This window comes from Rhinolophus sinicus, chromosome 15, assembly GCF_057876585.1.
Source record: "Rhinolophus sinicus isolate RSI-liver-muscle chromosome 15, RSI-T2T, whole genome shotgun sequence".
In the NCBI taxonomy this organism is placed as follows: domain Eukaryota; kingdom Metazoa; phylum Chordata; class Mammalia; order Chiroptera; family Rhinolophidae; genus Rhinolophus; species Rhinolophus sinicus.
In genome coordinates this window covers 49,613,270-49,620,212 of record NC_142515.1, presented here as the reverse complement: position 1 = coordinate 49,620,212, position 6,943 = coordinate 49,613,270, and the positions used below count along the sequence as shown (strand labels likewise).

Below are 6,943 nucleotides of genomic sequence, written 5' to 3'. Positions count from 1 at the left end.
AGGCTTGGCAACAAGACACCTGCTGTGGATCCAAGTTGGCCAAGGGTCTGCCTCCTTGGCTGTGGAGGGGGTGTTACACAGCGGGGATGGCCAGATTAGTAACCCCCACCCTGCTGGAGCACTTTGAATGGGCTCTGTGACCATGCTCAGAAATACCCCAGGTACCCGCATCCCCACAAATCCCTTTGCTTGAAACTTTCCAGGCGGGAGGTAGGAGGAAGGAGGATGGGTGTTTGGTAAGAGGAGTGCCTGGAACTGGAGGACCTACGTTCAAATCCTGAGCACAGCCTCCAGCTGGCTCCATCCATCAACCTCACTGAGCCTTTGGCAGGACAGTGGGACAGAAAAAGCACCCCCTGTGGAATCAGCCAGACCAGGGTCTGTCTCTAGGCTTTGCCTCTGAATTTATTCAACAAAACAGAAAACCCCAATGGGCCATCCCTGTTCTAGGTGCTGAGGCACAGCAGTGATGAAAGCCGGCCAGCTCCCCGTTCTCAAGGGGCTTGTCTAGTGAGAGAGACAGGCCACGAACCATCAAATAGCAGAATGGAATGCAAAGGAGTGTGGTACATACGCCAGGTAGAGCTTGGTGCTATGAAGAAATATAATCCAGGGCAAGCGTCAGGGAAGAATTACTTTAGATAATGGGCTTGAAGGAACGCTGGCCTGGGCGGAGCTCCTGGCCCTCATCTGGGCCTCAGCTTCCTCACCTGTGACCTGGAGTGAAGCATGCCCACCTCCTAACTATGTTGTGAGGATTAAATGACACCACAAAAGCCTTAACCATCCAGAGTAAATGACGCTGGGGAAACGTGACCTATTTCTTAGCGGAAGACTCACTGCCAGTGACGTGTGTTGGGGAAGGACAATGCAGCAAGTGAGTTCATCCCGTTTCTGATTTTATTTCATTATGAAGCCTTCTCTTTTTGTTCCTTTTGTTAAGGTCTCTGTGAATATTAATGCATGAATACTCATTAAATAAATGAAAACCAGCCCAAAACAAAACGACCTTAACTGTGTCGGGTACCCTGTGAGCCCTCAGTAACATGCAGGTTCCCTCTTCCTGAGGGTTAGGTTTATTGTGCGGACCCTACAGGAGCGGGGTGATGGAAGTCGGGTTTTAGTAAAGTAACATAAGAGGCACACAGAGGGCCCCCGGAGTCTTCCTTGGAGAACCACGTCATCAATGGCAGGGAAAGTCTGCACATCTGCAGGTGAAAGTGCACCAGGCCGGAAGAAATGGGGACGTGCTTTACCAATGGTCACCTCGTGCCTGAGTGACCTTGCCCTGTGGCTTCTCCGGCCTCACCTGTAAAGCCAGCCCCACACTCAGCACCAACCCATCTTTGAGAAGAGATAGATCGCACACATGTATTTCCAAGATGGCCAAGCCCAACTTGATGGTGGAAATGAGACAGGTGGGAAAAATCCAGCAGCCCCAGCTTCCTCCTCCACCCAACTTTGACACCACTACACCGAATCCTGACCATAGTTTGCAGAGGAGACTTCCGGCCACAGGGCATCGCCAAAGCGCAAGTTGAAGGGGCCATCCCGAGGTCTGACTGCCTGCTGGGAATTACAGTCCAGAGGTGGCCAGGCTTCCAAATTACAGGGCTTCCAGGCTAACTGGTGATTGGGATGTATAAAAATAATCTATGGCCAAGGTTGAGAGGTGAGGGGCGGCATCTCCGTCCACTTAGAGAACTGGGGCAGCTACAGACGTGGTCTTGTCATGGCCAGGAAGCCACCCCCTCTGCCTGAGTCAGCCAGAGCGCCCTCCCTCCCCAGGGTGGCCCCTGCACCTCAGCCCTGTAGCAGCTCCTGGTCACTACCTACAGTCCAGCTGGCTGAGAACCACTTGTTCAGTGATAGCTTGGGCGAGAAAGAGGATTTAAAATTCTAATGCTAGTTTTTTCACTTTTGTCCCATTATTAGGGCCTGATTTAAAAAAAAATAAAGTCTTGGGACAATATTTCAAGGCTGTTTATAATAAGAGCTTATAGTATATTGCTTTGTTCTATTTTTCTTAAGGATCCTGGCTTTCAAAACGCACTAGAAGGGCAGAGCAATGAGCAGAGCAGGCTACCATTTGTGTGCGAAATGGGCTGGGAAGGAATGTAGAAGCATGATTGCCCCCAGAAGAGTTCCCTAGGAACTGGTAACGTTAGTTGCCTCCAGGAAGGGGCGCTGCGTGGCTGGGACCACAGATGATGGGAAACTTTTCTTTTTGGTTTTGCTTACCGTAGAGAAGCTTGCAAGATGCAAAAAAATAAAAATGGGGGCAGGGCATGGAAGCATGCCTTGGACCCAGCAATTGCATTGGTAGGAATTTGTTCCAAGAGAGAACTGGTGACGTGCACACGATGTCTGCAGAAGGATTTTACACAGTACCGTTTGTGTACTGAACTGGGATGAGGGAAATAAATTACACCTATTCATGGAAAACTATGTAGCTTTTCAAAAGAGCAATGTGGATCAATAAATATTGACACAGAAAGACAGACAGTCATGGCATTTCTGAGGGGAAAAGGCACAATGTAAAACAATGTGGCCCCTGCAGGAGGCCCCTGCATCCTAAGCCCTGCTGTGTTTGGGGGTGGGGGTGTGTGGACAAAGTCAATCAGAGGCCACAGTGCACTGGCTTGAGGAGTCAAAGGTCGGAGTTCAGGGCTGTTTGAGCAGCCAGTGATTGAGGGAAGAAATCTTAGAGGGTGGGAACCACAGAAGGGAAGGCCCCAAATCTGCCTGAAAACCCCCCTCAGGTTCTCAGCTGGCTCCTGAACTGCACATGTGTGGGCCACGTTCTGAGCAGGCCAGGGGAAATAAGAAGCAAATGGAAATCTTAGAACCTAAAAAGATCACAGCTGAAAAAAAATTTTTCCTGGAGGAGATGAACAGCATTCCCACCTATCTCCGCCTCCATCTTAGTGTGCTATACTTTCATTATCATTCACCTAGAAATATTTTCTAATTTCCCTTGTGATTTCTTCCTTGACCCCTAGAATATTTAGAAGTGCTGCTTAATTTTTAAATGTTTGGGGATTTTCTGGGTATCCTGTTATTATTGATTTCTAATAGAATTGATGTAATGCCACTGCATTATGTTGGGGGTTCGGTCCTTTTCAATTTATTGAGATTTGTTTTGTGGCTCAACAGATGGTTTATCTGGATCAGCATTCCTGGGAGATTTGCAAAGAACGTGTGCTCCGTAGTCGGTGAGTATAGTGTCCTCCTAATTGCAATTAAGTGGAAGTTCTGGGGGAGGAAGGTGGGAGATGAGGTTGTCACCACAAGTGGAGCAGACTTTCCCAGGACTTCTCACACCTGTACTCTCCAGCTGGATCCCGGCCTCATAAGAGCAGAGCTTGTCTCACACGCATCTCTTCTCTTTCCTTTATGCTTCTAACAGAAGAGGAGATCCAGGTTAGCCGCAATGAACTGTGGAAAGGACGAAGAGCTTTCTGCTGTCTGATGGGGCTCCAGAGGCTTGGAGGGTGGGGAGGGAGGCGAAGGACGCAATTCAAAGACAGAACAGGGCCTTCTTGGTGGGCAAATCAGCACAGAACCCTGGATGAACATTCTGGGTGTGGTGAGAAGACCAGAATGTGGAAAGGGTTCCTCCCAGGAAGGGCCTCAGCGCTCCTGACAGGCTGGCCAGTGACGACACGCAGCTCTGTGCATGCCCACTGTGTTCATTTCTAAGGCTGCCATGACAAATTATCACCAACTTAGCAGCTTCAAAGAACAGAGATTTATTATCTTATAGTTCTATAGGCCAGATATCTGACATGGGTCTTCCTGGGCTAAAATCAAAGAGGCGACAGGGTCGCATCCTCTTCTGGAGACCCCAGGGGAGAAGCCACTTCCAACTTCCAGGGGCTACCCAGGTCTCTTGGCTCAGGGACTCTTCCTCCTCCACCTGGAAAGCCAGCAACTTCACAGGTCTCTAACCCTTCTTCCATAGTCAGGTCTTCCTCTGACAACAGCCTGGAAAGGTCCTCTGCTTTTAGGGACTCAAATGATGAGATGGGGTCCACCCAGACAATCCGGATGGACAATCCCTTTCATCTCAAGGTCCATAATCTTGAACACCTCCGCCAAGCCCTTCTGCCTGTCAGGTACCTTCCACAGGGCCTGGGGACCAGGATGTGAACGTCCTGGAGGGGGCGTTATTCAGCGGCCCACACTGCCTGCTCTCGTTCCCACCAGGGCGGCCTCAGGTTTTGTGAAGGAGAAAGGGGAGCAGACATTTTAAAGCCTGATCATCCCCGTTGCTGGGGAGCACATGGGGAGCAGGTTCCTCGTCGTTGTGTGTGGGCCTGGAACTGGGTACAGCCTCTTAGGGAATAATTTGCTGGTAATACTAAAATTTTATATCCAAGTATCTGCTCCACTGAATAAGCCATCCTACTTTTAAGAATGAATCACATACAAATATAGCATGCCTGGAAACATTAGTTAGAGGCTGATACAAATACATAGTTAAGATGTAGATACAAATGTTTGTTGCAACGTTGTAATACAGAAAACCAGAAAACAACGCATGTATAATGGAATTCTGTGCAGTGATTTAAAAGGATAAAGTAGATCTATAAATATTGACCTGAAAAAAATGTGCCAGACTTTATACCCAGTATTCCATTCTGTCCTGACACTAGTGGGTGAGCACTGTTATAATCTGTTTTACAGATGGAGTAACCGAGGCTCTTTTCCTACCCCCTCTGGTTTTCAGTATTAAGGAAAGAATTCAGGACACTTTGCTGAGGCCCCGTGAGCTGCTCTGAGACAGCATATGTCCAGGAAGGGGTGAGTATGGGCCCAGAAAGTTCTCCCATGGGGGCCTGGATCTCTGTTACTCTGGAAGGCTGACAAAGGACTCTGGGTCCTGCAACACTCTGGAAAGTGGGCCGTGGGAGTCTGTCCAAGGGGCAGTCAGGCCTCTGCCCTCCTGGCTCCAGGTGGGTCGCGGGACTGCTCCAAGGCCCCCATGGAGAGTGGCCCAGGTGGTCTTCAGAGTCAAGAGACCTGGACAGGTCAGGGGATCTGTGCCCCACTCTGCCCCCTGACAGTCACTGGATGCTCTCTGCCTCAGTTTCCCTATCTTTATGTGGGAAGCACCTGGGTTGCAAAGGCAATATTGCAGAGCAATATATACAATATGATTGACCCCCTTGCATAAAAATATATATCAATTTAAACAATGAAATACACACAAAGAAAAATTATCAGAAGGATTTTTCTTCTTCTTTTTTATGTCAGATGGGTAATGTGCCCATGTCACAACAAGGTTTGAGGGAGGCACATCTCACACAGGAGTGTGAATACTCAATCATCACACTTATGAACTACAAAAGGATCTAGAAAGATATTTTCAAAAATATTCTCAGTGATTGTCTCTGAGAAGCAGGACTAGGGTGGCATTTCTTTGCTTCTTTTCTTGTTTCCAACAAGGAAGATTGAATCAATATGATGGTTTTTCACCTACCTGACCCAAACCAATTCACAGGGTTGCTGCTTTGGAAAAAAATGTGTAAGGAGCTCTGCAAATGGGAGGGAGGAAGGAAAAGTCAGAAAGGGAGGTAGAGAGAGAGGGAGCGGGTGGAGCAGGCCAAATTGCAACAGCCACAGAGTTCCCCTGTGTCATAGTCAAGAAAAAGGAGTACATGAGAAAATAACCTCAAAGGTATTAGGGGAATTTGTTCCCAGAGCCACCTCCAGGGATGGCCAAGGAGGAAGTGTGTCTGTGCAGCCTCCTCAGGCTGGCCGGCCACTCCCATCCACCTGCTGCAGACTCAGCATCTCTAGCAGCATGGCTTTGAGAGAGGACAGGCAGCCAAGGGGGTGAGAGCTGGGTTCTCAAGATTTGCTTTTTGAGACTTCCTAGGTCCCTCAGGTGGTGGTAGTGTGACCACCTCTCCATGTGTGTGTCCAGATTCATCGTCAGACTGGAGACCTGAAGACAGGGCCCACATCCTGCTTTTGGCACACCTGCCTAGGCCTGGGCAACAGTGGGCTCCCAAGTGGTGTTTGTTGAATGAATGCATAATTCTTATCCATCATCTCTCTTGGAGGCATGACTCAACTTACCTAAGGTCATTCAAAATCCCTCAGCCACGGATGGAACTGGAACCCGGTTCCCTGTAGGCATGTGTGCTGACTTTACACCCAGTATTTTATTCAGTCCTGACACCAGTGGGATGAGCATTATTGTAATTTATTTAAAGAGGGGGAAACAGAGGCTCAGGAAGATGAAGTCATTTGCCCAAAGGCACAAAGCAAGTGAGGGGCTGAGCCCGGCTCTAACCGAGGTCCCCTGGCTTGGTGCTTATTTGGCTGCCCCAGAAGGGTCAGTGATTTGCCAAAGATCACACAACTGTGTATCAGACCCAGTCTAGAACCAGGTCATCTGTTCCTTACTCACGCTGGCCCAGGCTCAGCAAGGTGAACATAGTAGGTCCAAAATTGCCACAACATCAACTCAGAACTACAGGACAGGGGTGATGGGGTTCGACTGAGACTACAAAAAGAAAAGGTTTAAGGGCTTGAACTGGTGTCAACTCTAAGCTGTCAGCAGTGTGATGTGGCTTCCAGATGTGAGCTCCGACTGCTTTAATAGGAGCATGGCGTGCAGAGCAAAGGAAGTGAGACAGCATCTGCCACCTCCTCTCTGGACACACCGGGAGGATTGTGTTCAGTTAGTTCTGTACACCAGCTCTTAGGAGAGGCATTAGCAGCAGTGTGTCCGGAGGACAGAGTACAGGATAGGCCAGCTAAGAAGCCATAAGCAGGTCTAGGAGATATTCGAGGGTGTGGGGACCCCCAGGGGACTCCATCTCTGACTTATATCAGTTCTCCCTCCCCCAGCCCCTCACAACTACTAATCTGCTTTCTGTCTTTATGGATTTTCCTATCCTGGATATGTCATATAAATGGAGTCATACAG

General features: G+C 48.9%; 1 non-coding gene across 1 annotated transcript; it reads right to left on the bottom strand.

The window, feature by feature from the left end:
- Positions 1–5,253: 5,253 nt before the first annotated feature.
- LOC141572984 (small nucleolar RNA U13) lies at positions 5,254–5,357 on the bottom strand. Its single transcript, XR_012498572.2, has one exon. It is a non-coding gene; the product is annotated as a small nucleolar RNA U13 (small nucleolar RNA).
- Between the last annotated feature and the right edge of the window lie 1,586 nt (positions 5,358–6,943).